Source organism: Rhinatrema bivittatum, chromosome 9 (genome assembly GCF_901001135.1).
Source record: "Rhinatrema bivittatum chromosome 9, aRhiBiv1.1, whole genome shotgun sequence".
NCBI lineage: Eukaryota > Metazoa > Chordata > Amphibia > Gymnophiona > Rhinatrematidae > Rhinatrema > Rhinatrema bivittatum.
The window spans coordinates 212901173-212920232 of NC_042623.1; the positions used below are offsets into that span (position 1 = coordinate 212901173).

Sequence of the window (19060 nt, forward strand, 5' to 3'; positions counted from 1 at the left end):
AATGTCCATATCTTTAGTGCTGTTACTTCAAGTTCCTCTCCTTCCTTCCTTCCTTCCTACCTGAATGTACATGATGGCTCCTCTTTTTCCTCTTAGACCTCCTTTGAGAAGACAATGGATACTCCTGGGTGGTGCCATTTGTCTTCCTCTCTATTCTTCTCTGGAAATGACTATGGAGTCATTCCTCCCTGCAGACACAAATGGTCCTTACTGTTCTCTCTCAGTGAAAGGCACCACTTCCTCTGATGTTAAAGAAAAATTGAATCCCCAGACCCTCAAACAGTTCTTAAAGAAAAAAAGGAAACCCAAAATGGAGGCAAGAAAGGTGGAAAAAGCTTCCACCTCACAAACAGAAAAAAGGATTTCCAAAACTCGTGGTTCAAAATTAAGAGGAAGGAACTCTTGTCTCCTTTCTTTATTCAGGGCTCAGCCCTAGAAACCAAAAAGTCCTTCTCCAGGAAAAATAACCAAAAGGGAACAGCAAACCAGTCATGCTGCCCCCAGGATAGTCAACTGAAAAATCCACACTTTAAAATGGTGGCAGGGGTTTATATACTCTTAAGAACATACCATTCTAGACTCTTACATGGGGGAGCTACAAATCCACACTAGTTGTTCTTTTTCCTCCCGTCCTTTAAATAGATTATTCCTTCAGGTAAAAATTTGGTTCTGGTGATATAGGAGGTTCCCTACAAATACAAAGTATTTACTGGATTCTTAGGGAGAAGGAGCTAGCAGATTTCCAATGGCAGTAAGAAATGTGGTACTAGGAGTTGCTCCAAGCACACCATAGTAAATCAATGTACAATAAAGCTTCTTCACAAAGATCAATGTTTCAGTGTGCATGAACTTTCATCCCTCTAGAATCAGTCAGGCAATGATGAAAACCAAAATCAGGGATACAGAATGACAGCCCAGCACATAACCACAAGGGCAGCACTGCTGCAGAATATTTTAAATGGCCTGTGGTCCAATTAGATTTAATACATTTGTGACCCTTTTTTCTCTTCCAGTAAAAATCCTCCAATTACTTGGGTAATTTGGCCTTTACTTCTTCTCACTTTGCAATTTAATCTCCAAATCTTCCCCATGGGAATGGAAATACATTTTATCCCTCCTCCCCCAATTCATTCAGTGTTTGTCACGGGCCCATCAAATAAAGCCCAGCTCTGTCCTACAATCTTTATTATTAAAAACTGACCTGCCCCCCCCCCCCCAAATCCCATGGATAAGGAAGTGTATTAGGTACCCTAGGCAAACTTTACAGCCTTGCACACACGCCCCCCCCCCCCCCCCCAACACACACACACACACACTCCCACACTTTACAGACACACACAATTAAATTATGCATTTATAGCAAATTTTACATGAAAAAGAACATTCATTGTACAGTCTTCTGAGGCAAAAATATCACTTACAACATGCATATTATATTTACATGCACTCCTTGGTGCCAATCAGAAAACTTTGCAAAAAAGACACTTGGAACTCTTATGGAATTAAACTTTTTGTAATGCGTATTGGGTGTGAGGCTGGCCCTTAGAAAGCCAAGAATAAATGGAATTACCATTAAAATATAGTAAACCTCCCATACCAAAACAATCTTTATGGAGAGCATCCATTCTGCAGCTCCTCTTCATGTGCTGGCTCCTAGGTAATTCAACCATCGCTGTGCTAGCAGTTCCTGTATTCTCATTTCTCGATGCATGAGTTGAGAATACAGGAAGTGCTAGCACCGCGAGTGTTGAATACTGCAGGGCCAGCACATGAGAAGGAGTCACTGGACGGGCTTCCTCTTCTGCTGTGGCCTCCTGCTTCTTCTGCTGCTGGTGGGATCGAGTCCACCGGTAGCACCTCAGGCCTCCTGCTTCTTCTGCCCTTGGTGGACCTGATCCCACTGGCGGCACCACTTGCCTCCACTTCTTCCACCACTGGTGGGATCGCATCTACCGGTGGCACCATGGGCCTCCTGCTTCTTCTGTCGCTTTTGGGATCAGGTCCACCGGCAGCACCACGGGCCTCCTGCTTCTTCTGCCACGAGTGGACCTGAATCCACTGGTGGCACCATGGACCACCACTTTTTCTGCCGCCGGTGGGATTTGGGACTGCTGGCGGCAACAGGGGCTTCTCTCTGCTCCCGATGCTACCCCACCTTGTGTGCTGCCCTGTGCAATTGCATAGTTTGCACACCCGGTGGTGCTGGGCCTACTCACAATGCATTTCATAAGATTTGGGAGATTAACTCCATTGTCCAGATAACATTCTAATGAAAGATAGGCACATTTATCTTACCTTTCTACCGTTGCTCCTCACTTTTGTCCTCTCTTTTTCTTTCAACTTCTTGAAGTAATATTTCAAAGTATGGTAGCTGAACGTGTGTCTACCAATAATACATTCCTATCTTCCAAAATTTCTGTATAAGTTAAAGCAGTCTTTCAGTCCAGCTGGCCAGAAGTCAATATATTATATTGTGATATTTTTACATGCTGTGAAAAACTTAATTTTTCATGAATCAAAAAGAAAGGGTACTAATGTAGCTCATATAAGTTACAAACTTAAACCAAGAGCTGCATAATTAATATTATTCCACCCACCAACAAGATCAGTTCTTTGCTGACGAAATATCAGCTGTTGGATGGATTTGTAGTTTCTGCATGCAGTTCATGATTTAAATAACATGAAAGAGAATTAGTTTTATTTCCAACACAAAACTGACAAATGGACACACTTGGGTGCATGATTGAGAAGACCAGCTGTGATCTTTTGAAGGTCTCATGTGTTTTGGCTTGCTGACATTCATATTTTACATTCATATGATCTTGTTGGTGGGTGGAATAATATTAGTTATTCAGCTCTTGGTTTAAACTTGTTAAAAAATCTAACTTTTACATTATTGTCTTCAGTGAGTGTGATTATAGGAACTTCTTAGAGATCCCCAACCCCCAGCTGGGTTGAAGAGGGGGCATCTCAGGACATGAGGATTCCTTTGTGTTAAGCCATATTTCTGCTTGTTAAGTACTGTCTTCTTTAATTTCTTCTTCTAGCTCATTATTCACTTTTCTCTTGTTTGTTTCTGGGTGTCAGAAAAATTGGAAAAGAGATGGAATAGAAAAAGAGAAGGGGAAGTGGGGGAGGGGTAGGAGGAGGCAGTGGGACAGAGAGATGGGAAATGAAAGGTGAAAGATGGAGTGAGTAAGATGGAGGGTTAGAGAGGATGAGATGTACAGAAGAGAAAGCCATTACAACAAATTCTGCTGTCCAGCATAGCTTCAAAATTTGGCTCTTTCAGTTCTTACCCAGACCACTCCCACTGCCACCCTACCTCCCCTTGTGCCTCCAGCATCATGTCTTCCAAAACTGCTGGCATTTCTGCCCTGTGCATGCGGACTGTGAGTCAGCACCCACTCACAGTACCCACGGAAGTCCCAGCTCCTCCCCTGCAGTTTCTGTTCCAACAGGAAGCCTGTGTGGGAAGAGGAGGGGGCTGCTGCTGGGCCAGTGAGCGCATGCCGGCTCATAGTCCCAGTGCACAAGGAGGGAAGATTACTTGGTACTGTGTGTTTATTGTGGGGGGTCCAGAGCCGCCATGCTGTTTTGGTGTGGTGCTTGGAGTGAGCAAAGGGGGAAGTACATAGATGGTCAGAAGCCACCTGAGGCAGTTGAGGAAGCCTGAGAGGTTTTTGCCACCCTAGGCAACATCCTGTGCTGTCTAATACAGCGATTCTCAACCGGTGTGTCGCGACATACCAGTGTGTCGCCATGCAGCGGCAGGTGTGTCGCGTGCTACTGGTCTCCCGCTGCTCTTCCTTCCTCTTCCTTCACCGAGTGAGAGACGGACAATCTTCCACTGCTGCCGTTGCCGCCCGGGCTATCAGCACGTTCAAGCCCAGATGGGAACGGCAGCAGTGTTAGTGGAGGCTGGCAACTGCGGCTGGGCCTTTTCTTCTTCCTGCACCTGCCCCCCTGACCCGGAACAGGAATTGATGTGCAGTGGGGTGCGTGGGAAGAAGAAAAAGCCAGGCTGCATAGAAAAGTAGCGGCGGCAGCATCAGCCCCGAGCAGTAGCATGGGCCCAGAGCAAAAAATGAAGCAGATGGCAATCGGCAAACGAGACAGCAGAATTAGCCTCCTGTGGCCGATGGGATTCTTCTTTCTTGGCCTGCGGGGGCTAGAAGAGGAGGCTGCTGCAGCTACCATTTGTGCTCGGGGAGGGGGAAGGAGGCAGGAAGTGAGAGAGAGAGACAGCCAACCAGCCTGTCTGTAAGTGAGAGAATATATGTGTGATTGAGAGTGTGTATGTGTAACTGTGATTGAGAGCCTGTGTGTAAGTGAGAGCATTTGATTGAGATCATCTATGTAAGTGTCTGAGAGAAAGCATGTGTGTGATTGAAAGAAACTGGTCAGAGAGGTGATGTGTGTATAAAGGAGAGACAATGGAAGTGACTGGTCAGGGAGATGACTGGAGTGTGTGGTGTGAGAGAGAAAGTGATTATGGGAATGAGAAGCTTGTGCATATGGAGAGAGCTAGCATAGGAGTGAGAAACCTGGGTGTATGGGTGTGTGTGAGACACAGCATGGGAGTGAGAAGCCTGTATATGTAAGATAGAACATGGGAGTGGGAAGCCTGTGTGTGTGTGTGTGTGTGTGTGTGCATGCATGAGAGAGAGAGACTGTTTGGGAAGGTGACTGGTGTATCTGTATGTAAGGGAAAGACTGATCATGATTGGTGTGTGAGAGACAGAAACTGGTATGTGAGTGTGACTGGTATGTGTGTGTGAGAGAGAAAGAAAGTGATTATGGGAATGAGAAGCCTGTGCATGTGGAGAAAGCTAGCATAGGAGTGAGAAACCTGGGTGTTTGTGAGACACAGCATGGGAGTGAGAAGCCTGTATATGTAAGATAGAACATGGGAGTGGGAAGCCTGTGTGTATGTGTGCATGAGAAAGGGAGACTATTCAGGAAGGTGTCTGGTGTATGTGTAAGAGAAAGACTAGTTGGGAGATGATTGGTGTGTGAAAGACAGAAACTGGTCATGGGGGTGTGACTGGTGTGTGTGTGTGTGAGAGATAGAGAGGCTGGTTGTGGGACCTAAGGAAGAGGACCATGAGTACAGAGCTTCAGCCACTACTGCTGCTTCTGGTGTGTGCTACTGCCTGCATGGAAGAGGAGTAGGAGAGCTGCTGGAGGGGGTTAGTAAAGGTGGCTTTATAAGTTTATTTTTCTTGATTGACTGCCATTTTAATTACTGAATATTATGTGATGTGTCTGCTGTTTTGAAATATTTTATTGGTGTTTGGAGAATTTAAAATAATTTTTATGAGTTTTTAATTGTTGGATATTATTCTGTTCATAGTTGTTGTGAAACATTTATTCTGCTTATTAGTATAGTTATACAATTATTTCTGTGTTGGGATCTATAGCTGCTTGGCTAGTTCTGTTTTCCTAATAGGAGGTGTATTGGTGTTTAGGGCCTGATTTAATATTTGTAGTGTTTCCTTTTCATAGGTAGGGTTGTTACTGTTTGAGTGCATTCCATAATACAGGTGTAACTGTGTGCAGATTAGTTTCATATGCATTACTGCAGATCCTGGGAGTATGTTAGGTCGGTTCTATGCAGCAGTCAAAAAAGCAAACAGAATGTTAGGAATTATTAAGAAGGGAATGGTTAATAAAACAGAAAATGTCATAATGCCTCTATATCGCTTCATGGTGAGACCGCACCTTGAATACTGTGTACAATTCTGGTTGCCGCATCTCAAAAAAGATATGGTTGTGATGGAGAAGGTACAGAGAAGGGCAACCAAATGATAAAGGGGATGGAACAGCTCCCCTATGAGGAAAGGCTGAAGAGGTTAGGGCTGTTCAGCTTGGAGAAGAGACGGTTGAGGGGGTATATGATAGAGGTCTTTAAGATCATGCGAGATCTTGAACGAGTAGATATGACTCGGTTATTTACACTTTCAAATAATAGAAGGACTAGGGGGCATTCCATGAAGTTAGCAAGTAGCACATTTAAGACTAATCGGAGAAAATTCTTTTTCACTCAATGCACAATAAAGCTCTGGAATTTGTTGCCAGAGGATGTGGTTAGTGCAGTTAGTGTAGCTGGGTTCAAAAAAGGTTTGGATAAGTTCTTGGAGGAGAAGTCCATTAATGGCTATTAATCAAGTTGACTTAGGGAATAGCCACTGCTATTAATTGTATCAGTAGCATGGGATCTTCTTAGTGTTTGGATAATTGCCAGGTTCTTGTGGCCTGGTTTGGCCTCTGTTGGAAACATGATGCTGGGCTTGATGGACCCTTGGTCTGACCCAGCATGGCAATTTCTTAAGTTCTTATGTGACTGAGGTATTTTATTAACATGTAAGCATTTGTATCAGTCTTATTTGTTGTATTTTCTCAAGAGGACATACATTGGTGATAAACTGCTGTCTTTTCACAAGTAGAGCTATTGAGCCTGGTAATAGGAGTTTGTGTTGCTATTACTGAGATGACAATAGAACTAGAATATCTTTTTTGTACGGTGAGTTGTACGGGGAATGTCATAATTCTGCTTTACATCCATAATTGTGGGTCAGGGGGGTTCCTGTGGATGCAAACTGTACTTTTACATTTAGCCTTATGATGGTCATGTGATAAGTGTGTCACACATGTGAGAACCATCTGTCAGGTGTGTCCCAACAGAAAAAAGTTTGAGAACCACTGGTCTAATAGGTCTTGCTGGCCCTATGGAGTGACAGAGTGGGAGAGATGACATTGACTGATAGCTGAAAAAGGAGAGATAGAAGAATGAGAGCTGTAGTAATAAACTAGAGGTCTCTTGATAAGAGTTCCTGAATTAAAGGACATGCAAGAGTTATAAGGAAGAGTAATTTACTCTCCAGTTCTATTTAATGTACCCACTTAAGAAACATCTGTTTATCCATTCTAACTTTCCTGTCCTTCTTATTTATATATTATACTATCTCCCTGTCTTATCCAGTGAATTTATCTATCTTAGCTATTTTATTTTGCTTATTTATTTTCTGCTGTCCTTTCCTTATTCCAGATAGTTTATAAATATGGTCTTGACCTGTGGGACGTTTGTCACTAACTTTCTGCCATCATTTTGTGAGCTTGTTCCAAAAATGACTGACAATAGCATGCTAATGCCCTCTAGAGGCAACACTTGGAACTTGAATTGTTTTATTTGACATTCTCAGTCTATTTTGTGAATATTACCTTTTAGCTTGTTTTGTAACTCTGCCTGCTTATGCTTTGCAAACTGACCTTCCTCTTTCTCTCAAGAAAAATGTTAGCTATGCTTAATGACAGTGTACAAAACTTAAGCATAGCTAATAATTTTCTTGAGAGAAAGAGGAAGGTCAGTTTGCAAAACATAAGCAGGCAGAGTTACAAAATATGTTAAATGGCTATTATTCATGAAACAGATTTGCTGTCACAGAGAAATAAATCAGGTTTATACATAAAATGAGCACAGAGGATCCTTAAGAGTGCAGAGGCATGGATTAATCCCGAAATAATGATGGATCTGCAGAAGAAAGGGAGAACAGATGGAAAAGCTAGACCTTGTGGATCTGATCTGCTCTTATATTCTACTGGATGAATTTTCACGAGTTGGGTGAAATTTCTCTAAACCTTGATGGCTGTGGAAATTCATCTAAACCTAGATGGCTAATATTTAACAGCCTTTTCTATGCAGTGGTTGAGCCACTAAGTCTCCCATCTCCCTGCCCCTCCTCCAACCCCAGGTATGCCTCTGAGGCTGCCCACTTTTAGAATGGCTAAAATTTAGCTACTCATTCCCAGTCAGTTTTCAAAGTGCCCATCTAGTTGCCCAATTTCCAAAGTTAAGCAGCTAGACCCTTTGAAAATAGATTTGTACCATTGACTCTCTACCTAGCTTGATTGCAGCTAAGTAGAGAGAACATGGTACAAATCTACTCTTCTTTCACCTTTCATCACTCCCAATCATGTTAAATCTTCATTGATGGTAACTGTCCTGTTCCTACGTATGACTGCGCATGTTAAACTGCCTCCTGAAACCCAACTCACGCTACAATACTCACCCAGAGTTAATAATGCCCCCTCTTACAGTGGTATAAAAAGTTCAAATATAAGTGAGCCTCCACAGAAGCTCTCTCTCTCTCGCTCCCTCCCTCCAGAATCCATTTGCAATAAATACCATTAACCGACCCTCATTTTCATTTACTTCACCCAAAATCCTCCCACTTAAATACTAATTTTTAATATGCATTTCACGATGCGGTATTTATTGTGGGCGATAGAGCCCTAATGCCTGTGATAACACCCTAACGCATTTTGATAAATGACCCTGTTTGTTTGCTATGCACGTGTGTCTCTTAGCTGATTTCGGTAAACCATATGAAGGTGGTGCCCAACCTTCGGAGCCCTCCTGGTGGTGCCCACTCTGAGCTCTGCTTACTTAGCAAGGTCATTCAGAGTCTTACAGCATGGCAGGAGCCATGAAATGAGAGTGTCCAGGTTTGTGAAAAGATTTAACAGGAAACATGAAAAGCCATCTGTTTTACTGCTTCCCAGCATCTGTTACTTTCAACAGTCTATCAGTTATAGTTTTAATGTTGTAACTTAGGGGTGCTAATTATGTGACTGAAATGCTTAGCAGGTTGTATTTTCCCTTTCTCACTCTTTTTTTCTCTTTCATTTATCTATGTCTTTATTTTAACCCCATTTCCCCCTCTTTCATGCATTACCTCTCCTTAGAGGACATACCCAGGTGATAGCAACACTTTCCGGCCAGTGGACTGGCGAGAAGTCTTCTCCAAGATGAACCCTTGGAGTTGCCGCAGTAGCTCGTTCCTTAGAGGGTGAGTACATCAGCTCTGCAGCTCGCCTCATTTCCATGGGCCCTACACCCTGTATCTTCTGCACTGCAGCATACAGCCAAGCCTCAAAGCCAAATCTTTTCTTTCCTTCTTTTGATATTTCATAAAGTAGCACTGCACAGCTTTAATACTATATTATTTGAATGTTATGGTGTTTAACCATAAATTTTAAAAAGGTGGTGGTGCATAAGGGGGCCAAGATGGCGGCGTGAGCGGCGGCAGTGATACGCTCTCTCCCGAGTTACCTTAATTTGCCTTTACAATGCCCTCGAAGAGAAAAGGCAGGGTTCGTGTCTTCCCTCCAGATGAGCCCCTATCTTCAGGTCAGCGACTAATATCTTCATTTGCTGCCAGAACAGTAGCGCAGGGGGTTCCTCTCCCCGCTGCGACTAGCAGTGAGAGATCACTGCAGTCGCCTGGGGAAACCACACTGAGTCCCGCAGATCAGCGCTTCCCGCTGGCTCTGGTTTCCAGCGTTCCTCCCCTCGAGCTTGCAGTCCAAGATGATGTCATCATTGGAGCGACTGCGACGGGGGGGGGGGGGGGTCAGAGTGGAGGATTACTGCCAGACTTCTCTCCTGGCTTACTGGAGACTTTGTTACCTTTTGAAGTTTTTCCTCCACCTATTTCTTCTTCCCCAACAGAAGAGTCGGAGGAGTTGGGAGGAAAAGCTGAAGCAGCGACGCTGGGACCATCGAGAGAGGCACAAGCTGGAGTAGGGGGTGAGTGTTTCCAGCTCCCACCTAAACCGGCTATAATAACTCTTGAAGCGATATGGGATCTTATTGTGAGCTTTGGAAGCTCAATGAAGGTTTGCCAGAGCAAAATTGAGAAATTAAATATCAAAGTAAACTCTCAAAATGTTGCTTTTGATACCCAATTCCAAGAAATAAAGAATCAAATGGTTTCCACACAACAGACATTGGCACAAACCCAAGCATGTAATTTCAAGCTTGTCAAAGACTTTGGGATCTGTTCGCGGAGACTGGAGTATTTAGAAAATTATACCAGACACTTGAATTTGCATTTCGTTAACTTTCCCAGAGTTATGGGAGAAGCAATATATACTATCTTGAAAAATTATTTCCATCAAAATCTTAGATAAGACACCAGCCATAAATAAAGCCTATTTTATGCCTTTCTAGCAAAGAAAGGCATAAAATAGGCTCAAGGAAGTCAACCGGATGGTATTTCTAATCTTACACAGTTTCTTGAAGACTCCACCGATCCGATGATAGGGATGTGAATCGTGTCCTCGATCGTCTTAACGATCGATTTCGGCTGGGAGGGGGAGGGAATCGTATTGTTGCCGTTTGGGGGGGTAAAATATCGTGAAAAATCGTGAAAAATCGTTAAAAAATCGAAAAATCGAAAAATCGAAAAAACCGGCACATTAAAACCCCCTAAAACCCACCCCCGACCCTTTAAATTAAATCCCCCACCCCCAAATAACTTAAATAACCTGCGGGTCCAGCGGCGGTCCGGAACGGCAGCGGTCCGGAACGGGCTCCTGCTCCTGCATCTTGTCGTCTTCGGCCGGCGCCATTTTCCAAAATGGCGCCGAAAAATGGCGGCGGCCATAGACGAAAAAGATTGGACGGCAGGAGGTCCTTCCGGACCCCCGCTGGACTTTTGGCAAGTCTCGTGGGGGTCAGGAGGCCCCCCACAAGCTGGCCAAAAGTTCCTGGAGGTCCAGCGGGGGTCAGGGAGCGATTTCCCGCCGCGAATCGTTTTCGTACGGAAAATGGCGCCGGCAGGAGATCGACTGCAGGAGGTCGTTCAGCGAGGCGCCGGAACCCTCGCTGAACGACCTCCTGCAGTCGATCTCCTGCCGGCGCCATTTTCCGTACGAAAACGATTCGCGGCGGGAAATCGCTCCCTGACCCCCGCTGGACCTCCAGGAACTTTTGGCCAGCTTGTGGGGGGCCTCCTGACCCCCACGAGACTTGCCAAAAGTCCAGCGGGGGTCCGGAAGGACCTCCTGCCGTCCAATCTTTTTCATCTATGGCCGCCGCCATTTTTCGGCGCCATTTTGGAAAATGGCGCCGGCCGAAGACGACAAGATGCAGGAGCAGGAGCCCGTTCCGGACCGCTGCCGTTCCGGACCGCCGCTGGACCCGCAGGTTATTTAAGTTATTTGGGGGGGGTTCGGGAGGGTGGGGGATTTAATTTAAAGGGTTGGGGGGGGGTTTTTAGGGGGTTTTAGTGTGCCGGCTCACGATTCTAACGATTTATAACGATAAATCGTTAGAATCTGTATTGTATTGTGTTCCATAACGGTTTAAGACGATATTAAAATTATCGGACGATAATTTTAATCGTCCTAAAACGATTCACATCCCTATAGAGAGGGCTACCCTGCTTGTTTCCTTTATAATGGAGCAATAGTTGAATGAAACAATGAGGAGATATTTAAAAAATATGGGCAAACTATTCATGTATTTCCTGACTTTGCTAGGGTGACACAGGTTAGAAGGCGTGATTTTTTGTCTTTGAGGGCCCAAGTGATTACTTTGGGATATTCTTTTACACTTAGATATCCCTGTAAGTGTGTGATACGGGGTCAAAATGATTGTTACATTTTCTTTTTCCCTAAGCAATTGAAATCCTTCTTAAACTCCAGGAGTGCAATAACAACAATTCCTCCTGGGCAAGAGCGATCCCTGAACTGATCTAATAAAGGAATACTCTACTGTTCATGTTAAGCTAATTTCAGATATAGTATGGATCTCCCCAGGATTACTAGCCCCTAAAATTTGTTTCCTTTCAAACAATGATGTATTTGTTAGTAGATATTATAGTTGAGTACTTATTTTTGTGTAATTATCATATTATGTATAATATGAGATGTTTCTCGAAATCATCATTCTGTTTACAGATGTAAGATTTTTTGTCTTGCTTATTTGAGTTGAAATTAATAAAAATTAAAAAAACAAATGGTGGTGGTGATGAAGTGGGGGAGGGAGAGAAGCTGGAAGATGGTAGTTCAATAGGCTGAGTGGTAGGCTGGGAGGGTAGGGAAGACCCCTGGAATAAAGGAAGAGAAAGAGGTAGATGGTTAGAAAGAGAAGCAAGCCAAGGAGAAGACTGGATGGCCTTTGGAGAAGGATCAAAACGCTCCTTCTGGAGGGTAAAAGAAAAATGACTTAAAAAGTTCCCTTCTTGAACAGGAGAAAGGCGTGTCCTTCAAGAGTTCCCTTGAGAACTGAAACAGAGAAATCACTGGCAGATTGAATCTCAGTGGGAGACAGAACAAGGCGTGTCTACAGGACTTCCCTGGGTGGTTGGAGTCAGGAGAGAGAGCTCAGCTTTACCTGTAAAGGATGTTAACACTGCATCCCTATTATTATTATTTTGCTTTTGAGAAGAGGGTTGCCTGGAACCCTAGTCTGGACTATAGAGTAAAGCATTTCAACAAAGAATAATTACTTCCCCTGGTATAGGAGAATGGAAGGTGCAGCTTGTAGGTTCTGTCAGTAGATGGTAGTCCAGAGCCCTTGTAAAGAGGTTTTCATTTCTAGGTCTTACCTTACAGAAAGGCTGATTGCTGAAAGCTGAGAGTCAAAACTGTGTGCTGAAATTCAGCGCACAGTTTCCTAACACACAAGCTAATTTTTTTAAAACTCCTAGGGACCAATGCAATAAAGGTGCGCAGAAAATGGGTGCTCAGTGTTGAGCGCCCGTTTTCCTAACGTGTGCCCAGCCACCTTTCCTGGGGTCCCGATCCAATATTAAAATCAGGGGGGTCACGCTAAAAAGGAGGCACTAGGGACAAATGTGTGTCCCTAGTGCCTCCCTGGAATCAGGCACACGGGAGAGGTGGCTGTCAAGTGGGCTGTCAAGCCAATTGGGAAAATGGATGCTCAATCTATGAGCATCCATTTTCTCCTGCTACTTGCATATACACACACAAGATTCATGGCCTGCACCGTGTATCTTGTGTGTGCACTGGATGTCCAAAAATTTTTTTCCAAAGAATTTTTTTTTTTAAATAAAAACTGCTTTATATCGTTCCTCCTGCATAGTGTTGCTACGATTCTATTAGGAGGAATCTCAGAAAGCAGGATTTTTCTTTTTTTTTTCAATGCACCCTGGGCTGGCATAAAATTTGCTGCATTGCAAGGGCACATGGATTTCCATGTGATGAGCGCTACACGGAGATTTGAACGCACATTTTGAACGCACTAATCCCCATATTGGGTCTGGGGATTTGGACCTGCATCCAAAACACGCGTCCAATAGCGTGTTAGGCCATGCGCGGTGGCTAGCACACAGTATTGAATCAGCCCTTAATACATCAGGAGTTGAAATGTGCACTCAGCACAGGCTGAGTGTACATTTTAAATGCGGTTTGGCACTTTGGGCGTAGGCCTGGCTGTAGAGGGAAGGGCCCTGAGTCTGAAGGTAGCCAAGGGGCAGCTCTCGGAGGGGGTGGAGGCCATGCTCCCGGGGCTGTCCTGCACGGTGCTGCCGTTGTCTGTGGGGAGAATCTTTCCTCACAGGTAGACAGGAGATCTCATTGCTGCTTAAAACAACAAACCATGCAGGTATAGAAGAGGCATCCTGAGCAAAGTCAGGACGTGAGACTTTGTTTAACAGGGTTTAATTGGTGTAGGCTGCAGCAGAGCAGACCAGATTTTTGGGTTGAGTTTGAAGTTTGAATCAGAGGACTGCAGTCACTCCTTCCTGCAGCCTGCTCCTAGCACTGATATCACGGCTTAACTAGCGCTGGAAACTTTATTCCATCTCAGACCAGAAGTAAAATTTCCAGCGCTAAGAAAATGTGAGTTAAGCTGGCACACCTCTCTGCATTGGTGGGTAATGCTTAATGCCTTCATTTGCATGGGATTTCTACGCAAGAGCGCTAAGCAGGTCACAGAGTTTTACACGCACATTTTATGCATGAAAAAACATGCTGCACCAGTGGTAAAATTTACACTCATAAAATGCACACACAACTACAGATAAAACTGTGCATTCTGCCGAGCTCACCTTACTGCATAAGCCCTAAAGAGAGGAGCAACTATTTTAATCTCCCTAAAGGAGGAAAGAGGATAGTGGAGACCTGGGAGAATTCTGGCCTTATAGCTGCGACAGAAAAAACAGGAGGAAGTTGTGAAGCTTTATAGACATCTTCCTTCCTGCTGCAGACGGAAAACTTCCCAATCTGAAGTCTCCATCCAGTACAGGAGAAATTGAGGAGGACTATGCCAGCTAAGAGCTGTTTGTGCTTTCTCACAACTACCAATGCAGTGTTCCAGGGTGGGAGAAGTATGAACAGTCCTAGAGGACTGGAAACTAGGAAACCTTCTGATTTGGGCTCTGTTTGCTCTGGTCTCAAGCTAATTTTCCTCCCAAGATCAAAGCAAAATTTGTGAGTGAAGCTGGTAGTAACATAAGTGGGAGGAGAGGAATGTACTGAGCTGTTGGTACAATCTACTATTTGATTCCTATGAGAACTGAAAATAATCTTGAGTGCGATCTTACTTTTTGACGGTCTTGTAAATAGATTGTAAATATTTCTCCTTGCTGCTTTTCTTTAATTAATAGAGACTTTGATTTGGGAGCCACATTCACTGTGTCCCATACTGTGTTTGGGGAAGTGAAAGGAAGTATGGAAGGAATATCTGCACTTCTTCAGAGGACGCAATGAAGATCTGCTGTGTCCCCCCTGTAACAGGAATCACACATGATAAATGTTTTTCTGTGTGAGCGAAGAGACTGGTGTTTACATGTTCACTAGAAGGTGGAGATCCGGTGGAAACTTCCCAATCAAAACTGCACCTGGCAGCAAGGTAACCAGAGGGATTGAACTGTGTTTGCTGTGTGCATGTTTTTGATCACGAGTATATTTTAGATGTAGATAAAGTGATTTGTTTTGTAACACCATCCCCCTTGTATCAAATTATGGATGCTACAACTCTTGTTTGCATGTTACTTCAAATCATTATCATTGACCTGTTTTTTCATTAAAGAAAGTCCTTGGGAACACAAAGACTTGTCTTCATCTGCACCTGGATCCCTGATTATCGGCAGGACCTTGGAACTTTGACTTCCCCACTAAGGAAAGAATCCTTACAGCGCCCATCTCGATGACCCCGGGAGCTACCAGGATATATTTAACCTGGTGGTAGCACCAGTGTTCCATGTGATTCTTAGCAGACTGCAGCTACTATGTGCTATTGGCCTGCAACTCGGTCATGTCACCTCTGGGAAGGTTTTCCTTCCTAGTAGCACCTTCCGTGTTCTGGAGGGCATGCTCTTTCACCAGGGTTCAAACAGGAATTCTGAGATGCATCTGATCCTCCACGTGCTCTGAATAAGAAATCCAAATCTAGCCACCGCATCACAGCGTGCAGCACTAACTCTAATCCTTTCAGGGATCTGGATTTTTGTCCTCCCATGAAGGAGGGAAGAGGTTTTTTTTTTTACCAGTTTATAACGCAAAATGTCCAGAGAGCAGCAGTGAAAATGACAGTTCTATTTGTGTCCTAATAAATTAATTGGCATTATTGAATGCAGACACATCACTTGGCTTACCTCCAGGCACTCCTTGTGCAAGATTTATCAGTAAGAGTATTATCTTGTTCAATTTTCTCCAGCAACACCTATTAAGTTATAATAAGATGAAAGATTAGGTCTGAATAAAGTAGCAACTCTGTTACTAGGAAACAAATGACTTGAGCTCAGAGTAATGCGTGTACTGTTTTTCTTCAGGACCTGGATGCGATCTTTGTTTACTCTCTCAGGTTCAGGAAGAATTAGTTCTTGTGCTCATTCTGCAAGCTCAGCCCTTACATGCCAAAGCTGTATGAGAGGATGCCATGTATGCTCTATACAACTATGCAGGAAAAAGGAGACATGAGGTTAGAGCACCTCCCACACAGCTTTCCACAAAGTGACGGGTGAACCTGAAGCACCGCTCAAGAGTAAAGGTTGCGGAGCAGCCACATGTAAAACTGATCCCATTCCACATCAAGAATGGCAGCCCAAGGGGATGGACCAGATAGCCCCTGGATTTTACTGGGCCACCTTCCTGGGCTGAGTCAGAAGTTTTCAAAGGGAGAGAGCAAACCTTCTTTGTGCTTTCAGCTCATTTGGAGGCAGTGTTTGTTTGGCTACAGCACTATAAAACACTATTTATTCATTTAAAAGCATATATTACCCGCCATTCCTATGGGGCTTCTACCCTGTTTTTATATCCCCATTCCAGGTCAGCTCAGCCGCTGTAGCAACAGCCCTTGATCAGCAGCCAGAGACAACTATGCCCTCCAGACTGTTTCATGTACATTCTGAATCTGGCCACTAGGTGTCACCATTGTGTGATGGCTGGGACTTTCTCCCCTGTGGGCATGGTAAACACTGCCTTTGCAGCATCCCCAATCCCTGCGGGTCCAAGAAGCAGAAGCCAGGATCAGGAGTTGAACCTAGGATTCCTGTGGCAGTGCACAGTGCTGTCACTGAAGCACTTGCCCAGCCCACAAATTGGTTTTTAAAATATGCCTGCCATGATCTCTGGCCCTTTAAAAAAATATATTTTTTTGCATTCAAAACTATAGACAATTCTAAAATTTAGGGATAGTGGCTAACATTTTTGGGAGGTGTTATCTGACAGAGTGAAAAAAAAAATGTTTGTTGCAGTCACTTTTCCTCTTGTATTTTTTCCAAAGTGAAAAAATATTGTACAAGTGTCAGATTTGCTGCCATGGTAGTAATGGACGCTGCATGACTTTGGCAATGCTCCAGCCTCGACTTTCATCAGTGGTAGACAGGAGTAAATATATTTTTCGGGCTCAGGCTTAAGAAGGTAAATAAAAAGTACGTATATGTTTGGGTGAATAGGTTTTGAGGGTGGAATGAATAGTGTAACTGGATCCTCTGTGCTGGCTCTTCTTCCTGCTGTGTGCCCTGAATATCTTTTCACAGGCGGTGATGAATATTTTCTTTCTTAATTTTAACCCCCTTTTCTCTCTTCTTGTGCCCTTGAGAGCATACCTGGATAACACAAGTACCCCTCGCTAGTCCCAAAGGCTAAAGGGATGCCACTGCCAGGGGCAATTATCTTCCCACCTCCCCATACTCAAACCTGTCCCCTCTGCCACGCACCAACCCCTGCCTGCCCCATCAGACGCAATCAGGAAGCCAACCTGAATACCATTTTCTCTTTTGCTGAATATATCCAAAACATTGGCTTTTACAACTCTAGCTGTTCAGCACAATCTGAAATTTATGTTCACTTTTTGAGTGAATCGAGCCCTTAGAGTGTTTTTTTTTGTTTGATATCACCATAGTGTTGCTTTACTTCAGCTACCTCCCTCTCAGCTGCAAAGACTGAGGAATTTACAGAGCAATCCTCCTGCCAGCCTTCTCAATCATCTATATTCCTAATCTATATTCCTGCTCAAGATCAGAACTTCACTCTATTAAATATTACGTGGAAGACTATTTTTTCTTCATTGTTTTTCTATGAGGACTGTATGCATTGATTTGACAAAGGCTAGCTGATGCAGTACAAGTGGTTAACAACATCCCATTGGTCTGGTCCAGAATGAAAAAGCGAGGCATACCTAGATGTAATTTGGTGAATCTCAATTCAGTGAATGGTAAACCAAAAGGATATGGATACGGCACATTAGGAGCTAGCCCCAGTATCATAAACAGCTGAAAATCCCAGTTAGAAAATAAAGTGAACTCAGGAAGTCAACCTGGATCCTGTACTTTATGATTACATCATGATCACCTTGTGCTGTCCGGGATCGGCTCTAGGTTTTAGCGCGACATCTCTGCTTTCAGCGGTCTCTCCACCTCTTGCTGCCTGCTCCTTCGCAGCCTTGGCTGTCTGCTTTACTTCTCCTGTGGTTTCAAACCTCTTCTGTGGCAGATCTCATAGAATGTCAGTTCTCTTCTCTTGGTTTGCCCAGTACTGCTGGCTTTCAGGTAGGAGCTGCCTCTTGGAAGGACCTCCCACCGTTTCTGTGGCAATGTAAACAGTATCAGGGAAGGGAACGTGCTTCAGGATGTAGGAGGCTTTGGTTATTTCCCAAGGTTATTATTACAGGTGATAGCTCCGGGATCCAGTTCAGGTGCAATTGTCAGAAGCACCTTTTGCCTTTCCTTTTGTTGCACTTCTGCTAGTACTTCCTGTGTTTCCTCCATGTCAGTTAGTCTAAAGCAGTGATGGCAAACTCCAGCACTCGAGTGCACAAACAGGCCGGGTGTTCAGGATATCTACAGTGAGTTTGCATGAGAGATATTTGCTTGCACTGCCTCCATTGTATGCAAATCCATCTCATGCATATTTATTGTGGCTGTCCTGAAAGCCTGGCCTGTTTGAGGCACTGGAGGATTGGAGTTCGGCATCACTGATTTAAAGCTTGCAAGGACTGTTCCTTATGTGTCTCTGATTGTACAGCGCTGTGTATATCTGGAATGCACTATCTGAATCATGTTAATAGTAATAGTATGTCTGTAAAATGAATGAACATCTGGCAAAATTACTCAGTTAAAAGATCCTGTGTTTACCAAACTATGGGTATTATACAATATCGATGGCACAGAATGGGGGAAAGTCCTTTTTGAATGAGATTACCTATTTCTAATAAAGTTCAGCTAGGAAAAGCTATATTATAATACTATTTAGATGCTGAATTTTATTGTTATACTATTTATTATCTATAAAGTGTAACCAGTATATAAGGAGCACACAAGGATAGGACAATACAATGAATACAATAATTATACAGCACAAAGAAGAAATACACTTCAGACCGAGTCACTAAGGAGCAGGCTAAAATAATCATTAGAAGCCTTTTTACCAGCCGGTTGATGTTTTTTTTTTTCTCACCTGGCAGTTTCTGTCTGCTTCTTTGTACTTTCAGTTCAGTTGGCATCAGGGCTGAGATCCGGGCATCGTGAACCTTAATTCACACAACCCATGGATTTTTTTTCCTATTTTATATCTCTTCCCAACTTACCTTTCGTCCAGTCACTGCAGTGACAGTCCTAATTTAGGCAGCATGAACCAAGGTTCCTTCTGAAACCCATGAGCCCTGAATCCAGCCTTTGTAATGAAAACTAACTGAGAATAGTTTGAAGGCCACAGACCAACCTCTTCATGAACTCATATTTTACTGTTTTGCACTGTGAAATGCTAAAAAATTCTTACAAATAGGCAAAAGTCTGAGAAGACT

General features: G+C 43.8%; 1 protein-coding gene across 1 annotated transcript in view; it reads right to left on the bottom strand.

Annotated features, from left to right (window-relative positions):
* The window catches only part of MINDY4B (MINDY family member 4B), a 171113-nt gene extending 153307 nt beyond the window's left edge, over positions 1-17806 (bottom strand). The window contains exons 1-3 of the mRNA XM_029617353.1: positions 17611-17806; positions 15411-15478; positions 2296-2416 (exon numbers count right to left, since the gene is read on the bottom strand). The gene's annotated coding sequence lies outside the window, so the exon portion shown is untranslated. The remainder of the gene's footprint in view (positions 1-2295; positions 2417-15410; positions 15479-17610) is intronic.
* Positions 17807-19060: the final 1254 nt, after the last annotated feature.